The 23,041-nt window shown below is 40.2% G+C and overlaps 1 long non-coding RNA gene and 1 pseudogene across 3 annotated transcripts in view; both read left to right on the top strand.

Moving 5' to 3' along the window:
• The window catches only part of LOC143684443 (uncharacterized), a 131,697-nt gene that overhangs the window by 73,393 nt on the left and 35,263 nt on the right, over positions 1–23,041 (top strand). The window lies entirely within an intron of this gene.
• LOC143684146 (sorting nexin-2 pseudogene) lies at positions 13,552–22,809 on the top strand (annotated as a pseudogene). Its single transcript, XR_013175889.1, has 2 exons — positions 13,552–13,846; positions 20,404–22,809. The product of XR_013175889.1 is annotated as a sorting nexin-2 pseudogene (transcript).

The following is a 23,041-nucleotide window of genomic DNA, read 5'->3' as shown; positions in this document are numbered from 1 at the left end:
CCTAAGGGTCACCCCCAAGAGAACCTCTTCTGTTGCTCAGATGTGGCCTATCTCTCTCTCATCCAATATGACAATCAAAAACACTGTCCTCCCCCTCTCTACGTGGGACATGACTCCCAGGGGTGTGGACCTTCCTGGCAACATGGAACAGAAATCCTAGAATGAGCTGGGACTCAGCACCAAGTGATTGAGAAAACTTTCTCAAACAAAAGGGTGAAGAGTGAAATGAGACAAAATAAAGTGTCAATGGCTGAGAGAACCCAGAGTCGAGAGGTTATCCTGGAGGTTATTCTTACGTGTCAAATAGATATCACATTTTTAGTTAAGGCATAACAGAGAGGCTGGAGCGAACTGCCTGAAAATGTAGAGCTGTGTTCCAGTAGCCATGTTTCTTGAAGATGATTGTATAATGATATAGCTATTGCAATGTGGGTGTGTGATCGTGAAAACCTTGCGTCTGATGCTTCTTTTATCTACTTTATGGACAAACGAGTAAAACGTATGGATTAAATATAAATAAATAATAGGGGGAACAAATGTTAAAATAAATTTAGTAGAATGAAATGCTAGTGCTCAATGAAATGGGGGGGTGAAGGGCATGGTATGTATGAATTTTTTCTGTTTTCTTTTTATTTCTTTTTCTGAATCGATGCGAAAGTTCTAAGAAATGATCATGGTGATGAATATACAACTATGTGATGATATTGTGAGCCATTGATTGCATACCATGCATGGAATGTTTGTATGTTAAGAATGTATGTGCTTGTACATTGTATCAATAAAAATTTAAAATTAATTAATTAAAAACCAAAGCAAAAAAAATAAAAGAAGATAAAATAAAGAAGGACACCTCTCTTCCCTTCCCAGGTTGTGAGTAATTAAGGCATGGAGAAGAAGAGATAAAACAAATGGAATCAAAATATAAACTTTATCATTGAAAAATGTGATAGTGAGTGGCTTATATCTGTGGGTGGGTGAACCCAGGCATTAGATTGATACCCGCCCAGGCACAAGCAGGCCTCTCAATTGGGAACCGTCCCTGTAAGCCACACAGCACAAGAGAACAGAGCCCAATGTATGACCTCCCCACAGGCTGACTGCCAAGAAGAAACATAGAAGGGGCTGAGCTATACATTCCCAGTTCCTCACCCTGTACTCTCCACCGAGAAGTCTGTCCTCCTCCCCCTCTCTCCTTCCCTTCTTTGCCCTGATCCTGGGGATAAATGAGTGCAGGATTAGGGAGATGTCAGAAATATTACACTAGAGGAGCTCCCTCCATATGGAAGGAAACACCAGGAGTGAGGATAAATCTTTTCCCAGCCTGATGAATACATATGAAGCACTTAGTACCTGGCACAATAGTAAGTGCTCTGTAAATATTAGCTGTTGCTATTGTTATTCTGACTATGGCTCATTAATCATGCCAGAGACTTCCTTACCTTCGTCAGTGTGACTTCTCTAACTGTGTCTGCCCTTATTAGATGTGTGACCTTGGGCCTGTTACTTAATCTCTCTAAGTCTCAATGTCCTCCTCTGTAAATGTGGATAACAATAGTACTGACCTTGTAATTGGGAGGACTGCATGATTTATGTGTAAAGGGCTTAGCAATGGAACATGGTGAATATTCAATGAGCAGTGAGTACTGTTATTAAAAAGAAAAGAATTTAGAAGTCCAGAGCAAAATAAAGATTGAGACATGTTTGATTTAGAGGAGGCATTTAAATGGCTACTATCCATCAGAATTAGAGCAATTTGCTTCCATTGGCTCCAAAACCTAGATGCCCAGGTTTTTTTGCCCAACTTTGCCCTAAAAGTGAGGACCTGGAAGTACTGTTAATCCTCTGAGCCTTTTTCCATCCCTCTCTGTAAAATGAGGAGAAGCTCTCAGTCGGATGGTCATCTCGGGAAGATGATATTCTCAAGTTCTCTGGAAAAAGAGAAGTGTAGGTTTATGTATTGACCAAAATGTATCAAGCTGGTCACAGAAACTAAGTGCCTTTGTGGGCTCAAAGAGGTTGGGTCCTGGGTTTTTCTTCTTCACTGCTTTGTCTCACACCTACCAGGGTGTCTGGCACATAGTACACATTTATTAAATATCTGTTGCATAACTAACTGAATGGAGCAGGTTGCGCTCCACGCCAATGGTCAGGAGATGGTGCCTAAGGGGATGTGTCTCACTCCTTTTGTACATCTAAATAGAGCAAACCTTCTCTGACTTGGGTCTTGCTTAGAAGCGGGGAGCAGTTAGCTGGATAGTAACCCATGGAACTATATAGATTGCTGGGGTTTTTTTCTTTACATAACCCCTCATGAGATGTTATTTTAAATATGGGACCTAGAGTTATTCATGCTAAAGATTTCTTATGCCAAGCAGTAAGGAAGAGCAAAAGATGTAAGGCAATTTGATAGACTATAGAAATAGACCACTTTGAGAAGGGGTGATTAAACCCCAGAAAATTTAATCAGAGTTCATCCTGAAGTCTCAAAGACTCAAGAAAACTACAAACACACTTTATGTAATAGCAAAAGCCTGAAAACATCCCCAAATGTCCATCTCTAGAGCCGACATCGACACAATGGAGTATTATGCGACTGTAAAAAAAAAAAAAAAAAAAGTAGCCCCGTACTGCTGTGATCTCTGGCATGTATTAAGTGAAAAAAGCAAGGTGTAGAACAGTACATATAGTATGCTATTATTATTGAAGAAGGGGAGATAATGCTACAGACATACCTCAGAGATATTGCAAGTTCAGTTCCAGACCACCGCAATAAAGGGAATGTTGCAACAAACCGAGTCACATGAATTTTTTGGTTTTCCAGTGCATATGAAAGTTATGTTTACACTATACTGTATGTTAGTCTATTAGGTATACATACCATTATGTCTAAAAAACAATGTACATACTTTAATTAAAATGTGACAGAGACTGTTAGCACTGCATCATGAGCAAACTGTGTCCCAAAGCTTGAAGAGCACATGCATATGTTACTTCTTTCCTTTTCCTCTTTGCATCCCTGCTGGTATCTTCAAAGTACGTTCATGGGCCCATCTGGATCAGAATCACCAGGTGAGCTTTTTTTTTTCCCATGGTTATTGTGATACCACACATACAACCTATTTCCTATTTTAATGACCTTCAAGTATACCATTCAGTGGTATTAATTAACCTGTTGAGCATTTAGATAATACTCTTGCCAGTATTACTGGCAAGTAATTTGCCCAGGAATCAGAAGGATCTGACTTTTTCAATAGCTCCCAGGCGATTCTCTTGAGTGTCCCCAGACGAGAACTACCAGTTGAGAAATGGCCAGCACGTTGGGACAGCCACACCTGAGGAGGGACAACTTAGATAATGAAAAATATCATGAGGCCAGTATTTCTATCCACAGGTTACAGTTTATAATTTGGATTTTGCATCTACCTTGCATTTTTGTTTGTTTGTAGTTCAAGGCCTAAATACAAGCCTCCTCGCCCTGTTTCCTGGCACCAAAGTTCCTGTCCTAGACAGGTACTAGATTCTCCACTTACTCTAAATCCCATTTATTTATTCACTGTCTTCAAGAACACACTATCCTCTAGTCATCTGAGTTAATTCAACTTGATAACCCATATTATTTTCTTTGGTTGGAACACTTCAGAAGACAGAATGAGGTTTTTGTTTATATGCATTTTTTTTTCCTTCCTCTCCAGTTAAGAAAACTCTTCTCCAACACAGGACTTGAGTGTTTTTCTTTCCTAGTCAATATATTCAGCTTCATTCAACACCTTTGCATTCTAAGAAAAAGATTTTTCTAGACTGTTTCAAAGAATTGCACTCAAATTTTATTTGAATATAATTCCTTATAAAATACAACTTTGCTTAGTTCATTAAGCAAGATATGAGATGCATTAAAAATAATTAACAATAATTAATAAAAGGGGATTAATTTTTAAAACACTTTTAGGTCAGGGAATGGATTTCAAGGTGCTGTAATTAGCTTTTAAAAAAATTTTTATTAATGAGATCGATCAACATATAACACGAACATTCTTAATGTTTGAACATTCCATACTTGATGTGCAATCAATGGCTCACAATATCATCACATAGTTGTATATTCATCACCGTGATCATTTCTCAGAACATTTACATCACCCCAGAAAAAGAAATAAAAAGAAAAAAGAAAAAACTCATATGTACCATACCCCTTACCCTCCCTCTCATTGACCACTAGTATTTCCCTCTACTCAATTTATTTTAACATTTGTGCCCACTATTATTTATTTATTTCTAATTGATATTTTTTTACTCATCTTCCCACACTGTAGATAAAAGGAGCATCAAAACAAGGTTTTCACAATCATATAGTTACTTTGCGAAAGCTATATCATTATACGATCATCTTAAAGAAACATGGCTGCGAGAACACAATGCTACAGTTTCAGGCATTTCCCTCTAGCCTCTTTAATACATCTTAAACTAAAAAGGGGTTATCTATATAATGTGTAAGAACAACCTCCAGGATAACCTCTCGACTCTATTTGAAATCTCTCACTCATTGACGCTTTATTTTGTCTCACTTTTCTCCTTCCCCTTTTGGTCTAGAAGGTTTTCTCAATCCCATGATGCTGAGTCCCAGCTCATTCTAGGATTTCTGTTCCATGTTGCCTGGGAGTCATGTCCCACGTAGAAATGGGGAGAGCAGTGAGTTTGCTTGCCGTGTTGGCTGAAAAACAGGCCACATCTGAGGAACAAAAGAGGTTCTCTGGGGGTGACTTTTAGGCCTAATTTTAAGTAGGCTTAGCCTATCCTTTGTGGGGATAAGTTTCATATAAACAAGCCCCAAGTTTGAGGGCTCAGCCTATTACTTTGGTTGTCTCCACTACTTGTGAGAATATCAGGAATTCTCCACTGGGGAAGTTGAATTTTCTCCCTTTCCTGCTATTTTTCCAAGGGGACTTTGCAAATACTTTTTTGTTCACTGTTCAAATCACTCTGGGATTTATTTGGCCATCACTCTGGATGAACCTACAAAATCTCATGCCCTACTCAAGGTTCCATGTACTTATGGTGTTCAATTAAGTGGTCCACATAAGTTTTATTAGGAAATGTTTTATTAGGAAATGTAAATTTTGTGCCAAATAGATATTTTTTGCTTTCATCTTACACATAAGTTAAAGTTTTAAATATGAGTTACCGTCTATTTTCAACAGCCTACAATATTGACATTCCTTTGTTCTTCCTCATGCAAACACATTTTAAATTTGTACATTTAGTCACTATCATTATATACTCTAGGCATTCCTAGATTATACCATCTCAGTCTTTATTGTCTATCTTTGCTTCTGATTTCATTTGTGCCCCCAGCCTCCTCCCTCTATCATTCTAACATTCAGCTTAATTCAGTGTTCTAACATTATTGTATTATAGTTAGGTAGTGTGCTATCCACTTCTGACTTTCTACAGTCAATCCGTTGCACAATCTGTATCCCTTCTGCTCCAATTACCCAATATCCACCCTATTTCTATCTCCTGTTGACCTCTGCTCTTAACTGAAATTCTCCAAGTTCATTCATTAATGTTAGTTCACATCAGTGAGACCATACAGTATTTGTCCTTTTGCTTCTGGCTAATCTCACTCAGCATAATGTCCTCAAGATCCATCCATGTTTTTATATACTTCATAACTTTATTCTGTCTTACAGCTGCAGAATATTCCATCATATGTATATACCACAGCTTGTTTAGCCACTCATCTGTTGATGGACATTTTGGTGGTTTCTGTCTCTTGGCCACTATACATAATGCTGCTATAAACATTGGTGTGCAAATGTCCATTTTTGTCTTTGTCCTCATGTCCTCTGAGTAGATACCTAGCAATGATATTGCCGGGCCATATGGCAATTCCATATTTAGCTTCCTGAGGAACTGCCAAACTGCCTTCCACAGTGGTTGTACCATTTGACATTCCCACCGACAGTGGATAAGTGTACCTCTTTCTCCACATCCTCTCCAGCACTTGTCGTTTTCTGTTTTATTGATAGTGGCCATTCTGGTGGGTGTGAGATGATATCTCATTGTGGTTTTGATCTGCCTTTCCCTTATAGCCAGGGAAGTTGAGCATCTTTTCGTGTGCCTTTTGGCCATTTGTATTTCCTCTTCTGAGAAGTGTCTGTTCAAGTCTTTTGCTCATTTTGTAATTGGGTTGTTTGTCTTTTTGTTGTTAAATTGAACAATCTCTTTATATATTCTGGATACTAGACCTTTATCTGATATATTGTCTCCAAATATTTCTCCCATTGTGTAGGCTGTCTTTTTACTTTCTTGACAAAGTTCTTTGATGCACAAAAGTGTTTAATTTTAAGGATTTCCCATTTCTTTCTTTCTTTCTTCAATGCTTGTGCTTTGGGTGTAAGGTCTAGGAAATTGCCTCCTATTATAAGATTTATAAGATGTCTCCCTACATTTTCTTCTAACAGTTTTTTTATGGTCTTAGAGCTAATGTTTAGGCCTTTGATCCACTTTGAGTTAATTTTTTGTATAGGGTATGAGATATGGATCCTCTTTCATTCTTTTGCATGTGGATATCCAGTTCTCCAGGCACCATTTATTGAAGAGACTGTTCTGTCTCAGGCGAGTTGGCTTGACTGCCTTACCAAAGATCAACTGTCCATAGACGACAGGGTCTATATTTGAACAGTCTATTTGATTCCGCTGGTCAGTATATCTATCTTTATGCCATTACCATGCTGATTTGACCACTGTAGCTTCATAATATGCCTTAAAGTCAGGTAGCGTGAGACCTCCGACTTCATTTTTCTTTCTCAGAATACTTTTAGCTATTCGGGGCACCCTGCCCTTCCAGATAAATTTGGCTATTGGTTTTCTATTTCTAAAAAGTAATTTTTTGTAATTTTAACTGGCATTGCATTGAATCTATAAATCAATTTAGGTAGAATTGACATTTTAACTATATTTAGTCTTCTAATCCATGAACACGATATGCCCTTCCCTTTATTTAGATCTTCTGTGATTTCTTTTAGCAGTTTCTTGTAGTTTTCTCTGTATAGGTCTTTTGTCTCATTAGTTAAATTTATTCTTAAAATATTTAGGAATGTGGTTGCAATTGTAAAGGGAATTTTTCTTCTTGATTTCCCCCTCAGATTGTTCATTACTAGTGTACAGAATCACTACAGATTTTTGAGTGTTGATCTTGTAACCTGCCACTTTACTGTGCTCATTTATTAGCTCTCCTAGTTTTGCTGTGGATTTTTTGGGCTTTTCGACATACAGTATCTTTTCATCTGCAAACAGTGAGAGTTTCACTTCTTCCTTTCCAATTTTGATGCCTTGTATTTCTTTTTCTTGTCTAATTGCTCTGGCTAGAACTTCCAACACAATGTTGAATAATAATGGTGATAGTGGACATCCTTGTTTTGTTCCTGATCTTATGGGGGAAGTTTTCAGTTTTTCCCCATTGAGGATGATGCTAGCTGTGGGTTTTTCATATATTCTCTTTATCATGTTGAGGTAGTTCCCTTGTATTCCTATCCTTTGAAGTGTTTTCAACAGGAAAGGATGTCGAATTTTATCAAATGCCTTTTCTGCATCAATTGAGATGATCATGTGGCTTTCAGCTTTGATTTGTTGATATGGTGTATTACATTCATTGATTTTCTTCTGTTGAACCATCCTTGCATGCCTGGAATGAATCCTGCTTGGTCATGGTGTATAATTCTTTTAACATGCTGTTGGATTCAATTTGCATGAATTTTGTTGAGGAAATTTGCATATATATTCATTAGAGAGATTGGTCTGTAGTTTTGTTTTTTTTTGTAATATCTTTGTCTGGCTTTGGTATGAGCGTGATGTTGGCTTCGTAGAATGAGTTAGGTTGCTTTTCCCTTCTCTTCAATTTTTTTGAAGAGTTTGAGCAGGATTGGTACTGTTTCTTTCTTGAATGTTTGGCAGAATTCACATGTGAAACCATCTGGTCCTGGACTGTTCTTTTTGGGGAGCTTCTTAATGACTAATTCTGTTTCTTAACTTGTGATTGGTTGTTGAGGTCATCTATTCCTTCTCGAGTAAATGTGGGTTGTTCATGCCTTTCTACGAAGCTGTCCATTTCATCTACATTGTCGAGTTTTTAGCCAAAGTTGTTCATAGTATCCTCCCATTACTTCCTTTACTTCTGCGGGGTCAGTGGTTATGTCTCCTTTCCATTTCTCATTTTATTTATTTGCATCCTCTCTCTTCTTCTTTTTGTCAACCTTGCTAAGGGTCCATCAATCTTATTGATTTCTCTAGAACCAGCTTCTGGTTTTGTTGATTTTCTTGATTGTTTCATGTTCTCAATTTCATTTATTTCTGCTCTAATCTTTGTTATTTCTTTCCTTTTGCTTGTGTTGGGGTTAGTTCGCTGTTCTTTCTCTAGTTCTTCCAAGTGGACAGTTAATTCCTTGATTTTTGTTCTTTCTTCTTTTTTGATATAGGCATTTAGGGCAATAAATTTCCCTCTTAGTACTGCCTTTGCTGCATTCCATAAAATTTTCATATGTCGTGTATTCATTTTCATTTGCCTTGAGATATTTACTGATTTCTCTTGTAATTTCTTCCTTGACTCACTGGTTGTGTAAGTGTGTGTTGCTGAGCCTCCATATATTTGTGAGTTTTCTGGCCCTTTGCCCATTATTGCTTTCCAACGTCATTCCTTTATGATCTGAGAAAGTGTTTGGCATGATTTCAATCTTTTTAAATTTATTGAGACTTGCTTTGTGATCCAGCATATGGCCTATCCTTGAGAATGATCCATGAGCACTTGAGAATAGGTGTATCCTGCTGTTGTGGGGTATAATGTTCTATAAATGTCTGTTAAGTCTAGCTCATTTATTGTATTATTCAAATTCTCTGTTTCTTTACTGATCCTCTAACTAGATGTTCTATCCACTGATGAGAGTGGGGAATTGAAGTCTCCAACTATTATGGTAGATGTATCTATTTCTCTTTTCAGTGTTTGCCTTATATATTTTGGAGCGCTCTCTCTCAGTGCTTAAATATTTATGATGGCTATGTCTTCTTGTTGAATTGTTCCTTTCATTAATATATAGTTTCCTTCTTTGTCTCTTTTAACTGTTTTACATTTGAAGTCTAATTTGTTTGATATTGGTATAGCTACTCCTGCTCTTTTCTGATTGTTTTTTGCATGAAATATCTTTTCCCAACCTGTCACTTTCAACCTGTGTTTATCCTTGGGTATAAGATGCATTTCCTGTAGACAGCATACAGATGGGTCCTGTTTTTTAATGCATTCTGCCATTCTATGTCTTTTCACTGGGCAGCTTAATCCATTAACACGTAGCATTATCACTGTACAGGTAGTACTTTCTTTTACCATTTTGCCTTTTGGATTTTATATGTCATATCTAATTTTTCTTCTTTTTCATCTTTCCTAATAGTCTTCATTTCTACACTCTTCTCCACACCTCTTTCTTTTGTGTTTTTGTATCTGTCTCTAGTGCTCCCTTTAGTATTTCTTGCAGAGCTGGTCTCTTGGTCACAAATTGTCTCAGTGATTTTCTGCCTGAAAATGTTTTAATTTCCCCCTCATTTTTGAAGGACAGTTTTGCTGGCTATAGAATTCTTGGTTGGCAGTTTTGCTCTTTTAGTGTCTTAAATATATCATGCCACTGTCTTCTTGCCTCCATGGTTTCTGCTGAGAAATCTACACATAGTCCCATTGGGTTTCCTTTGTATGTGATGGATTCCTTTTCTCTTGCTCTATTCAAGATTCTCTCTTTCTCTTTGATATCTTGAAATTCTGATTAGTAAGTGTCTTGGAGTACATCTATTTGGGTCTATTCTATTGGGGGTACACTGCACTTCTTATATCTATAATTTTAAGTCTTTCATAAGAGTAGGGAAATTTTCAGTGATAATTTCCTCCATTAGTTTTTCTCCTTTTCCCTTCTCTTCTCCTTCTGGGACACCCACAAATATATTTGTGCGCCTCATATTGTCATTCAATTCCCTTAGTCCCTGCTCATATTTTCCCATTCTTTTCCCTATATTTTCTTTTGCTTGTCAGATTTCAGATGTCCCGTCCTCCAGTTCACTAATCCTATCTTCTGCATCTTGAAATCTAACATTGTACGTTTCCATTGTTTTTTTTTTTATCTCCTTCTACTGTGCCTTTCATTCCCATAAATTCTGTGCTTTGTTTTTTTGACTCTCAATTTCTTTTGTTCATTCCTTGCCTTCTTTATATCCTCCCTCAATTCACTGATTTGAATTTTGATGAGGTTTCCCATGTCTGTTCGAACATTCTGAATTAATTGTTTCAACTCCTGTATCTCATTTGAATTGTTGGTTTGTTCCTTTGACTGGGCCATATCTTCGAATTTCTAGTATGATTCATTATTTTTTGCCTGTTTCTAAGCATTTAATATGCTTAATTAGTTTATTCTGGAAATTATTTTCACTTTTTTTACCTAAGATTTTCTTGCTGGATGACTCTGTTGTCTATCTGTTCTTTGACATTCAGTTCAGCTTATTCTAGACCTCTAGCTTATGTTTTGTTTGACAGATTGGAACTTTTCAGTTCTTGTTTTCTTGTTTCTTGCCCTGCCTGTAGGGTGACTTCCCCTTCAACCCTGACTTTAGGAGGGTCTATTTAGGTATTATAGATCCCAGCCAGATTTTCCCAGACCAAACTGGCCTCCTGTCAGGTGGAAACAGTCACCTGCATCAATTTTCCCTGAGGGTGAGACCCATCAGGTTGAAAAGTTTTCCTATGAAGCGTCTGGGCTCTCCCTTTTTTCTATCCTGCCCAATATGTGGCACTTGTCTGCTTGCAGGTCCCACAAGTATAAGGTGATGTGGTACCTTTAACTTCAGCAGACTCTCCCTGCTGGGGGCATGGTGGAGACAGAGGAGAGGGTGTAGCCTGGCTTTAATTTCTTTACTTTTCCAGACCCTGCGGTCTGAACTCCTTGAGGGAGGGAATCCACATGAGCTGGGCCCCACCCCTCTGCTGGGGAAGAGACAGTCTCCAGACAAACACTCAAACAAGCTTAATTCTGCCTATGCCTGGGGCAGTGGAGCCCAAGAAGCCTTACAGCTGTATCCAAAGAGCAGTCAAGCCATAGAAACACAGCCAGCAAAATGAAAGAGAAAAATCCTTTTCAGAACAGGACCCCCATTCCTCGGGTTTGCCAATCAAGAGCTTAAGTTGGTACGTTGCTCTGTGTATCTCCAGGTCCTATGTTCCCCCTCCTTTCCTTCAGGGCCCAGATCTTTTCAAGTCCAAAAAAACCTGTGGGTTTTTTTGTTTTTTTGTTTTTTTCTTTTTCTTCGGCTTTTTTTTTTTTTTCTTTTTCTTCGGCTCTGCCCCCTCTATGCCACAACAGAAACCAACGATCTCTGGTTTTATTTGAGGTTCAGCCTATCTGGGGGCCTATTTTTAGTAGTCACAATTTGTTAATTAATTCCACAATTGGAGTTTGGTCATGCTCAGCCCCTGCTGCTAGTAAAGTTTCTTTCCTTCTCCCTCTGGGAAGAAGCCTGTGGAGGAGGGGCGCTGGTCATGGTGGCTTGAGGGACTCATGGTTCTGGGGGGGCTCGCAGCTGGTCCAGCTGGTCCAGACTGGGGTATGCTGTGCGTCCAGTCACTGACGTGGCCCCTGCAGTTGTTCTGTTCCTGGCTATTGATTAGCTGCTCTGGAGGATGAACTAATATTGCACACCTTGCTAAGCTGCCAACATATTATATCTTCTTTAACCCCCAAAGTATTGACTTCTTTAATCTACACAACAATTCAATTAGAAAAATACTCCTATTATCCTCCTGGATAAGGAAACTGAGCAGCCCTCATTTGGCCTTCCTGCTGAAGAAAAGATAAATATTTGCTTTCATTCCAGGACCAGATGAAATAAAGCATGTAAGAGTGCTTGCCACTCATTGGAGCTGTGCAAACAGAGGCCATAACTGCAGTGGTTCTGGCTTTGTCATTGACTGTCAGTGGGAACTTGATCAAGTATTATCCGAACTTCCATTTCCTTTATCAGTAAAGGGAGGGGTCAGACAAGATGATCTTTGCAGATCTTTCCTGTTCTAACATTTGGTGACTGTGAATCAATGATGACTAACCATTGACTGCTTCCCCTGGCTTCCCCTGCGTCACTGAGGATTTTTGGGTGCTGAATTTTTCCCTTAATTGAACTAGGCCCAGTCCCTGGGGTACACAGGCCTCTTGAAACTCCCCCTTGTTTAATCTGTTCTCCCGGCTGTGAGTTGCTTGCTCAGTTGTCTTTGGTTGCCAAAGCAACATAACACACACCCACACTTCCGTTTCTGACGTGTCATTGGCCTGTTGATGCAGAGGCTCTCCCCGGCCCAGCCACTCTGCAGCAATTTCCTCACACCTGCCAGATGCAGGAGGAAAGAAATCCAACAGCGATTCCTAAGGAATTTGGGGCCGCCGAAGTAAAATCGCACCAATAGTTTCCCAGGGGAAAAAATGCCTATCTCCGTCAGGTCAGCACTGAGGAAAAACATCTCAAGAAATTCAAGCTCAATATTAAGAGCCTGATTCAGAACAGTGAGCTGAAGCTGTTTGTGAACAGGGATTTCTGCTACAGTTGCTGCTACTGAAAGAGCCCATCCTTTGAAAACGATGGCTCAAGAAGTAGTTTCATTTTTCAGGTTATGGGTTGAGGAAGAAGCCCTCATAGCAGGCCTTTACAGCCTATTTTAAACTCCATCTGATCTTGAAACTCAGTGGTTTAACACAGAAACATAGCGAAACAGCAAGAACAGGAAGTGGAATCCACATTTTGCTCAGTGGAAACCACCTTTTGTTCACCTGCATTCCTCCAAAACAGGGATCAAATTAGCCCAAATATGGACCCTTCTATAGGGTCTCCCCCAGACGGTGTACCTCCCAAAGAACTCTGTCAATGAATTTGATGCCCCAGTTACTCAGAACAGAGGTCTAAAGGCATTCTTAGGGGAATAGGGGACGGGTCTCTCTGCTTCCATAACGAACGTTTTTTTTTTGGTTTTTTTTGGTGCATGGTCCGAGAATTGAACGCGGATCTCCTGCATGAACAGTGAGCATTCTACCACTGAACCACCCGTGCACCCAAAGATCATTCTTTTTTTTTGCGTGCCTGGGAAAAAGAAACTGCTTTGAGGTCATGAAATAAGAGCAGAGCCAAATCCAGAACAAAGTTCTAGACCAGTGTAAGGGAAGTTTTGAAATACAATTGCTGGGATAGCTCTATGTTAAGGAAGCACAGAGATGTCTGTTTGCTTTGGCGATGGGGGGTGGTGGGGGTGGGGGACAAGAGGGATAAGACAACTACAGGTTTCAGAAGTTTGAAAGGGTAGGGATGTTGTTGTGTACCAGAGGGAGAAGGGCGAGCAGCCAGGATAAGGACGCTTCTGTCTTTCTGACTCTTGCCCTTTCAGGCCCTGCCCCCAACCTCCAACCAGCAGGAGTTTCCTCACTTGGGTGGGGGAGGGTGGCTGTGGCCCTCGGTGGCATTGTTTGCAGAATGGAAAATGTGGGTGTTGGCAACCATATCAAAGGCCTCTGATTGTTCAGAAACCTTTACACCTCTGATCACCAGACCTCAGAGCCCAAGGGCCTTTCAAGGCCTGTGGAAACTTGGGAACAATAGACTTGGCCCCCTGCCTATCTACATGACTTTCAGAAAGTTATAGATGGGGCCCCAACACTAACCAACTCCCCAACCTCCTTCGGGAGATTTTTACAGTTAATGTCAGTGCTAAGGCAGGCACCAGTTAGACAGCCTGAGCTGAGATCTTTATACTTGACTCTTTGCAGACTGACACCAGAAGGAGGTAAGTGAAGTACTTACCTGGGGCATAAAATTTATTTATTTATTTATTTTTGTTTTTTTGGGGTATAAAATTTAAAGGGGGCTCCCCCAAAATGTATATATTGGAAAGGAATAAAACCATTTTTATAAGTCAGAATTCATGCAGAATTACCCATGATGAACAAAATATTTAAAAGATATGCCAGATATCCCATCAGTTAAGCATCAATCCTTTTTTTTAAACTTTTTTATTGTGTAATATATATATATAAAGCAAAGAAAGAAAAAAGCAATAATTTTCAAAGCATTCTTTAACGCGTAGTTACAGGATAGAGCCCAGAGTTTGTCATGGGCTACCATACCATCCTCTCAGATTTTTCCTTCTGCCCCAAAATACAGGAGGCTAGAGGGAATAAATATTTTTTTTTTATCGTCACAATCAACTCTCTTTTTTTGTGTGAAAAAACATATATACGAAAAAGCAATGATTTCAAAGCACAACAAAACAATTAGTAGTAGAACAGATTTCAGAGTTTGGTATGGGTTACAATTCTACAATTTTAGGTTCTTATTTCTAGCTGCTCTAAGATACTGTGAGGCTAAAAGAAGTACAGTTTAATGATTCAGCGTTCATATTCATTTGTTAAAACCTAACTTCTCTGTATAACTCCTCCAATCCTTTTCTCTTGAAGCCAACAAATATAATGTCAACTAACATGCAGCCATATCTGGGGTAAACCATTATCAGCAAAGATCTTAGCAGAGATGTACTTATTCATTAATTCAAAAAAATGACCACTCTGCCCTAGATGCCAGGGTTACAGAGGAGACCCACCCTGCCCAGTCTAGTGGGAAAGACAAAAATGCCAACTTAAGGTCAGGGTAGAGGCAGGGTTAGAAGGGCAGAAAGGTCTCTCATTTAATTCAGAGTCCACCAGATCTGCTTTAACTGGGATTACAATTGAGGGAAGAACAGGATTTAGGGCAGGCTTTTACCCAGCACTACTGGAAAGAGGTGCAGAAAGCAGAGGGAGAAAGCTCTCAAACACCCTTCACCTGTTTCTCAGATTTGCCTGGGGCTAGGGCAACAGGAGGCAGGCAGCGACTGGCTTTGCACATGTACAAACTCATGTACAACTCCAGGAGGCATCGCTCTGATGGAATACAATGTGAGACTTCATGACCTTGGAGAGTTCTTTCTGGGGGGCAGTGAAGGCAATCTCTGAGGGGTGGTGAATTTGCCCCTGCGGGCGTGTGGTGCTTGGATCTCCACCCAGATCAAGACTGATTTTAAGACAGAACCTTCCACTCTGTGGTCCTGGCCCAGCTCCATGCGGACAGAAATGCTACTGGATCCTGAGACCTTTCTCTCTCTTTCTTTTTTAAACAATTAAGAAACATTTATGTAACACTTTTATAGACATTATCTTATTTCTTTTTCATCATAGTTAAGTTGAGAGAGGCTTTATTATTCCTGCTTTCCAGCTGGGGAATTTGAGTCCAGGGACGTGACATGACTTCTACATAAATAGCCAATAAGTGGACATGTGCATCTTTCCGTGCCTCAGGCCACAATACTTGGAACTGTTCTTTCTTCCTCCTCTTCCTCCTCACATACGGTCCATTAATGAGTATTTCTACCTACAAAATGATCTCAAACCTGCTCATTTTTCTCTCTCTCTGCTGCCGGCTTAATCCACCTCTGTACAGATTTCTCTGCTGCCTCTTTGGCATCCCCTTCCCAACTTTTGTCTTCTTACCTGCCTCAGTGTAACCAAGAAGTTAAGGTTTAAGGGATGATTATGACTAATGAGTCATTATAGAGATATTCCTTTTTACTTTTTGGTATAGTAGAGTAGACAGAGGGAAATACCTGAAGTCTCTGAACTATAATCCAGCTACTTTGATCTCTGACAATGATTGCATAGACTTTATCTTGTGCCCTTGTGATTGTAAAATCCTGTGATTAACCTTTGCTTATCCAGCTTTTCAACTATAGAGTTTTATGATTACTGAAGACAGCCCCTAATGTTTACTAAGGAAAGGTCCTGAGTCGGCCCAGAGCTAATCCACCCCAAGTTCAAATTTATCTTGATAATCAAAGCTGGATCTAATCAAATGGGCCCACTTGACATGAGCAGTAGCCTAAATTTTAACCTATAAATCACCCTGTCACCAGATAAAGGCTGTGGATTATTTTGCCCCATACACTCAATAACCAATTCCTGGGATACCAGGTTTCAAAGAGAGAAAGAGTTTATCACTAGGTGCATAGTAGGAGAGCACATGGCCCATTGTCCCAAAGTCTGTCTCCCCAAACTGCTGTAATTCTGATAGTTTTATTAGAGAAAAAGATGAACACAGTTTAGGATAATGAGCACAGTGGCCCCAGATGATGGGATTAGAGGTGATCCAACCTCTGAGCATGGGCAGATTGATTACATGCTAAGTCACAGAACATATGCAAGAAAAAGGCGGGATGAGCTATAGGTAACTTGTAGGACAAAGTCCAAGCTACTGTGCTTGGTTAGATCCAGTCTCGGCCACTAGGACAACCTTAGGCTTGGTGGGTCAGTTCTGGGCTGACCCCAAATCCCTCATCAACAAATATTTGGACCTGTCTTCAGTGATCACAAGACTCCAAAGTTGAAAAACAGGATAACTGGGACAAATGAAGGTTAGACACAAGGTTTTTTACAATCATGGGGGCAGAAGATAAAGTCTACACAATCATTATCCCAGATCAAGGCAGCTGGATTACAATTTAGAGATTTCAGGTATTTCCTTCTGTCCACTCTAATATACCAAAAAGCAAAAAGGAGTATCTATACAACAATTCAGCAATCAAAATCATCCCTTAAAATCCTAATTCCTCAGTGTTTTAGTTTGCTAGCTGCTGGAATGCAACACACCAGAAATGAATTGGCTTTTAATAAAAGGGGATTTATTTCATTTGTTCTTCAGAGGAAAGGCAGCTAACTTTCCACTGAGGTTCTTTCTTATGTAGGAAGGTACAGGGTAATCTCTGCTGGCCTTCTCTCTAGGCCTCTGGGTTCCAACAACTTTCCCCAGGGTAATTTCTTTCTGCATCTCCAAAGGCCTGGGCTGAGCTGTGAGTGCTGAGATGAGGTATGCTGAGCTGCTTGGGCTATGCTATGTTGAGCTCTCTCATTTAAGCACCAGCCAATTAAATTAAACACCGTTCCTTGCAACAGGCATGCCTCTTAGCCGACTGTAGATATAATGAGCAACAGATGAGATTTATGTACGATTGGCTCTTGTCCACAGCAACAGAACTAGGTGCCTTCACCTGGCCAAGCTGACACCTAAACCTAACTACCACACTCAGTTACAACCTATACCTCATTATAATACTAAAAATCACACCCATCATCATATTAAGGCTGCAGTTTTCTTAAATACTTCTGTGACTAAGCATGTAATCAATCTGCACATGCCCAACAATTAGATCACCTCTAATTACAATATCTAGAACCATTGTGCTCATTATCCTAAAACCTGACCATCTTTTAATACTATAGAAGTATCAGAATTACTGCAGATTTTGGGACTGATAGGCCATCTGCTCTGCTGCTTTGTGCCTAGCAATAAACTCTTTCTCTCTTTGAAACCCCAGTCTGTCAGGAATTGGTCATTTGAGCATATTGGGCAAAAGAATCCACGACCTTCGTCTGGGAACATGAATATTATCTCTGGACGATGGAAATGAGAATAGCACCATCCCACTGGGCTGTGCTAGAGATTATGCCCAATGATGTGTTTAGAGCAGTGGCATCCAATAGAAATACAATTCTAGACATGTGTGCAATTAAAATGTTTCTAGTCCCCACTGAAAAAGTTAAAAAAAACAAACAGGTGAAATCATTTTTAATAATACAATTATTTGACCCAATTTTTTAAATATCCATTTCCATTTAGCATGTCATCAATATTTGTTTTAATTAATATTTTACTTTTATTTTTGTAGTAAGTCTTCAAAGTCCGGTGCATATTTTACACTTATGGCACATGTTAATTTGGACCAGCCAGATGTAAAACGTGAGATAGCCACATATGGCCAGTGCCCACTGTATTGGACAGTGCAGGTTTAGAGTGATAATAGCAAGGCTATGGCCCCTGAGTGTTAGCTATTACAGTGGTGATGGTGATGGTGTTACACAAACCCTCAGTGAGTCCTGCCTCTGAGTTCATTTCCAATTTACACCCCCACGCTCTTGAGCTTGCTTTTCTCTGCCGACTGAGGTTACTGGACTAATCCCAGGAGAGTAGAAGCTCCGGGTTTTGTTTCTTGCTAGCAGCTGCCTTAATGTGAGAGGCCGCTCTTGTCTTTGTTTTCCTGCCTGGTACCTAGAACCCTTCTGCTTAGCTAGCTTAATACAATGAATAAGTCTTAACATAATTAGCATGTCTGTTGGGGCTTCCCACTGGTGGGAGGACATATTTTGGGTAAGGAGCGTTCAGGGAATCCCCCTTTGAGTCAGGAAGAGATGCATTTCCCCCATCATTGGCCCGTTGCTGAGGAGCTGGGGGAGGCAATAGGAGTGTCTGTGGAAGATGGTAATTAGGGAGTGGTTTCCAGGGCAGAGTGCAGAGGCTCTCCAGAACTTGATGACAACCTTCCATTGCTTTCATTTCAAGTGAGTTTGGTTTAGAGGCACCTGGGACCTGAAACGGGGGTGTGCCCTTCGGTGGGTTTTCTTGCCCTTCTACCTTCCCCTGCCCAAATGCAGAATCAAAACATCCTCTTCAGAGTTGTGTCAGGCAGGCCAGATACTGGGTCCACACCCTTGGTGGCCAACTAGCCACTTCTGCTCTGCAGCTGTCATGGGCTAATTGCAGCCTGGGAATACCTCTGCTTTCCTCCTGCTGAGGACATCTCAGAGTGTTGGCTTTGCCCTCCCAGGACCTGGGACCCTGATTGTATGACAGGCCCCACTTTTGGAGGTCTTCATGCTTCTCAGGACTCTAGCCTGGGGATCGGGAGGTAGGGGAGCCTCTGAGCCTTCCCAGGCCAGTGACCAGGTCTTCAGCCTGTATTGGATAGAGCTCCCAAGGTAATTACCAGGTAATTACAGAGCCCAGTTCACAGTATATGACCAACAAAGCCCAGCTTCTGCCCTTTAGAAACTGTCATCCAATAGGAGAGATAAGACAGCAATCCCATCATAAAATATAGGACATTGAAAGGCACAAACAATAAAGCTATAGGAGCTATATAAAAGCTATATAAAAGCTCCTGTAGCTTTATTGTTTGTGGTTGGGAGATAAGTGAAAGATTTATGGAAATTTGCTTTGAACAATCATTTTAGCTTCCAAAGGTGAAGGTGAGAAAGGCTGGTCATTCTGAGGGCATAGGAAAGGCTAGAGTGAGGAAAAGGTGAAAGAACAGGACAAGGCCTAACAGTGGTGGAATTTTGCTGCCAGACCAAAGAATTGGAACCTTATCCTATAGGCAATGGGAATCCTCAGAGTTTTCCAGCAGGAGGGCAACATAATACCAATCACTATTAGGGGCGTTAATCTGATTGATAGGAATGGTCTACAAAGAGAAGGTGAGGTGGGGGAGGAGAGAACCAGTAGGGCACTGGGCAATTGTTCAAGTGTGAAGGGGAAAGGCCTGAGTTAGGGTAGCTGCTCTGGAAATAGTAAAGAGAGGGGACAGGAGGAAAGTGGGAGGAAAGAGTCGATGGAACTTGAAGACGGAGTGGATGTTTAGGAGTCAGAGGAAATAGAGAAAGAGAAGGCAAGAATGACTTCTGTTTTTCACATCTGGGCAATTTGAAGGGTGGGTCCCATTAAGAGAATGAAACAGGGAAGTCCGTGGTATGACTGATCTGGGCACTCCCTGCTGTCTCAAGGGGGTTCTTGATGTCATGGTGAGGAAATGAGACAAGGGAAGGACCTTAAAGCTATATCACAGTCACTTGGAAAAGATGAGATTGGGAAGGTGTAAATATATGTTTCTGACAGCTCAATTTCAGCCCAAAACTGGTTTAGCACACACAGAAAGCTTCTGGCACTGGCATTGCTCCGTGGGGCAAAATAGATACTTGTTTCAGCCCTTGGTCCTGGCTTTCCTCCCTCTGAAAGGCATAAGGTACAACTTTTGTTTCCTTATGAAACCTTCTCATTTCTTATGTGCACAGGTCCTGGAGCATGCCTGTGTGTGTGCCTGCGTGTGTGTGTATGCGTGTGTGAGTTGTGGTTGAGGACAATATGAGGGTGGTTGAAAAAGCCACCTCACCAGCAGGGTCTTCCAGCATCAATACTCTCCTCTCTCTCCTACTTGGCCTCTCTTCCTTCCCAGCCCAGCCTCGGTCTTTTCTCAGTGCAGGAATATTTTAACCTCTAGCTAGCCAGCTTAGAAGTTTGAACTTTCACTACCTAGGGAACATGTTCTGGGGCCCCTTGTCTAACCAGTCAGGAAACTCTCATGTAGGCAGGAGATGCCAAAGTATCATTGGGAAGTCACCTTCCACTAACAAAAGACAAGACACTGGAAATAAGATTTAGCTGAAGCCACCAGTTTTGTCTTACCTGTGGTCTGTTAACTCCAAGGGATAAGAAGAAGAGTGTATTTTGTGGGTGAGTGAAGATGGTGGCTGAGAGGGAGCCTCCTCCTCTGGGGAATGGGAAGCCCACCAACTCTGAGAAGCTGGAGAAAGGAGAGGACCTGTTCACCAGCACTGTTTCCACCCTTGAGTGAAATCCATCATCTCCAGAACCAGGTCGTCTTCCTGCAGAAGATGTTAGTACCAACGCCAATGATCCAAAACCCACAGAAGTTGTGCTAGATGATGACAAAGAAGATCTTTCTGCAGAAGCCACAGAAGAAGTTTCTTTGGACAGTCCTGAAAGGGAACCTATATTATCTTCAGCTCTTTCTTCTACACTTACCCCTGACACCACCCTTCTGCACTCATTGCTCCCAGAATTGAATCACGGAGTTTATCTGCTCCTGTGATCTTTGATAGATCCATGGAGGAGATTGAAGAAGAAACAAATGGAGATATTTTTGATATAGAAATTGGTGTATCAAATCCAGAAAAAGTTGGTGATGCCATGAATGCTTACATGGCATATAGGTAATAACAAAGACTTCCCTTTCCATGTTCAATAAGAGTGAATTTTCAGTTAAAAGAAGATTCAGTGACTTCATTGGCTTGCATAGCAATTAGCAAGCAAATATTTACATGCCAGTTATATTGTGCCACCAGTTCCAGAAAAGAGTATAGTAGGCATGGCCAAGGCCAAAGTGGGTAAATAAGATTCACCATCCACTGAATTTGTGGAAAAACGGAGAGCAGCTCTTGAAAGATATCTTCAATGAACTGTGAAACATCCAATCTTACTACAGGATCCTGATTTAAGGCAATTCTTGGAAAGTTCAGAGCTGCCTAGAGCAGTTAATGCACAGGCTCTGAGTGGAGTAGTAACATTGAGGATTACAAGGTTGCCGATGCTGTGAACAAAGTGACAATCAAGATGAATAAATTGGATGCACGGTTTGAAGTAAAGCAACAGCAATTTGAGAATCTGGATCCGCAACTTAGGAAACTTCATACCAGTGTTGAAGCCTTGGTCTATCATAGAAAAGAACTTTCAGCTATCACAGCTGTCTTTGCTAAAAGTGCTGCTCTATTAGGTAATTTTGAGGAGCACACTGCTTTATCTAGAGCTCTGTCTCAGCTTGCTGAGGTTGAGGAGAAGATAGACCGGCTACATCAAGAACAAGCTTTTGCTGATTTTAGTATGTTTTCAGGACTACTTAGTGACTACATTCATTTTACTGCAGCAGTGAAAGGTGTTTGACCATCAGATGAAGTGCTGGCAGATATGGGAAGATGCTCAAATTACTTTGCTCAAAAAACAAGAAACTGAGGCAAAAATGATGGCTGCTAACAAACCAGATAAAATACAGTGAGCTGAAAATGAAATGAGTGGGAGGCCAAAATGCAACAAGGAGAAAGAGATTTTGAACAGATTTCTAAAACGATTCAAAAGGAAGTGGGAAGATTTGAGAAAGAACAAGTGAAAGATTTTAAAACTGTTATTATCAAGTACTTAGATCATTAGTGCAAACACAACAACAGCTGCTAAAATATTTGGAGGGTTTCCTACCTGAAGCAAAAGCCATGGCCAAGCAAGATTATTCCTGTTAGGAAGATCTTGGATGATTATTCCAGTTATGCTGAATTCCACAATGAAATCATTTAAAACCATCTAAATAAACCACTATATATTGTATTATTTGCATGTGTTTGTTTGTTTGTTTTTACATATATCTTTGACATTTTATTACAAGCTGCGTGTCCTGAACCACCTTGAATTAAGTGGACTGGGGCATGACATTCTGCGTACTTTGCTGAATTGAACACTATCGTTTCTGAAACACTTGCACTAAAAAGTGTACTACAAGGTCAGAAAATTTTACAATACTTTTTCTTTACGATATGTTCTGTAGTATGTTTGCCTGTTCTTTATGAAGTGAATTACCAGTGCATTGATTAATTTTCACTTATATATTCCTGTAAAGAAATTATGATTTTGTGATTACAGTAATAAAATGATATTCCTTGTGGAAAGAAAAAAGAAAAAAAAAAGAAGAGGAAGTGCGAGTAAGAGATGATTTGTGGCCCCTACAATACAGATCTATTTCACAAATAAAAACATCTGGAAACTTCCTGAGGTTGGTTCTAAGGGAACATAATGTGAGAAAATACACGGTAGTGAGGTTGATGGGACAGGGTAAGTGGACAGGGGACAGATGATGGGGTGGAGAACGATAAAACTGGCTGGGATGTCATCACTTCTAGTTTCAGAATTTGTCACTTCCTAAAATGATTTAATGCCCACACACATAAGAGTAGGGGACTGGTTTGAATCATTCTTTTATCCATATGATGAAATACACTTTAGCCATTAAAAAGAGTGTGGTATTCAAGAGACAGAAGTAGATTAGCAGTTCACAGGGGCTGGGGATGGGGAAAGGGTTTATGTGGGGCCATGAAGGGTTTTAGTGGCTCTAATATTTAAATAGGAGTTTTAATAATGGAAGGTGGTAGCACAACATTGTAAAAGTAATTGATGTTACCTAATTGTATACTTAAAAATGGTTAAAATGGAAAATTTTGTTATCTATGTTAGCGCAATAACAAAAGTGTGGTAGAAGTCGAAAAATGCTCATGATCTATCG

This window comes from Tamandua tetradactyla, chromosome 1 (genome assembly GCF_023851605.1).
Source record: "Tamandua tetradactyla isolate mTamTet1 chromosome 1, mTamTet1.pri, whole genome shotgun sequence".
NCBI lineage: Eukaryota > Metazoa > Chordata > Mammalia > Pilosa > Myrmecophagidae > Tamandua > Tamandua tetradactyla.
Note: the sequence above shows the minus strand (reverse complement) of the source record. Positions and strands in the feature narration are given on the sequence as shown.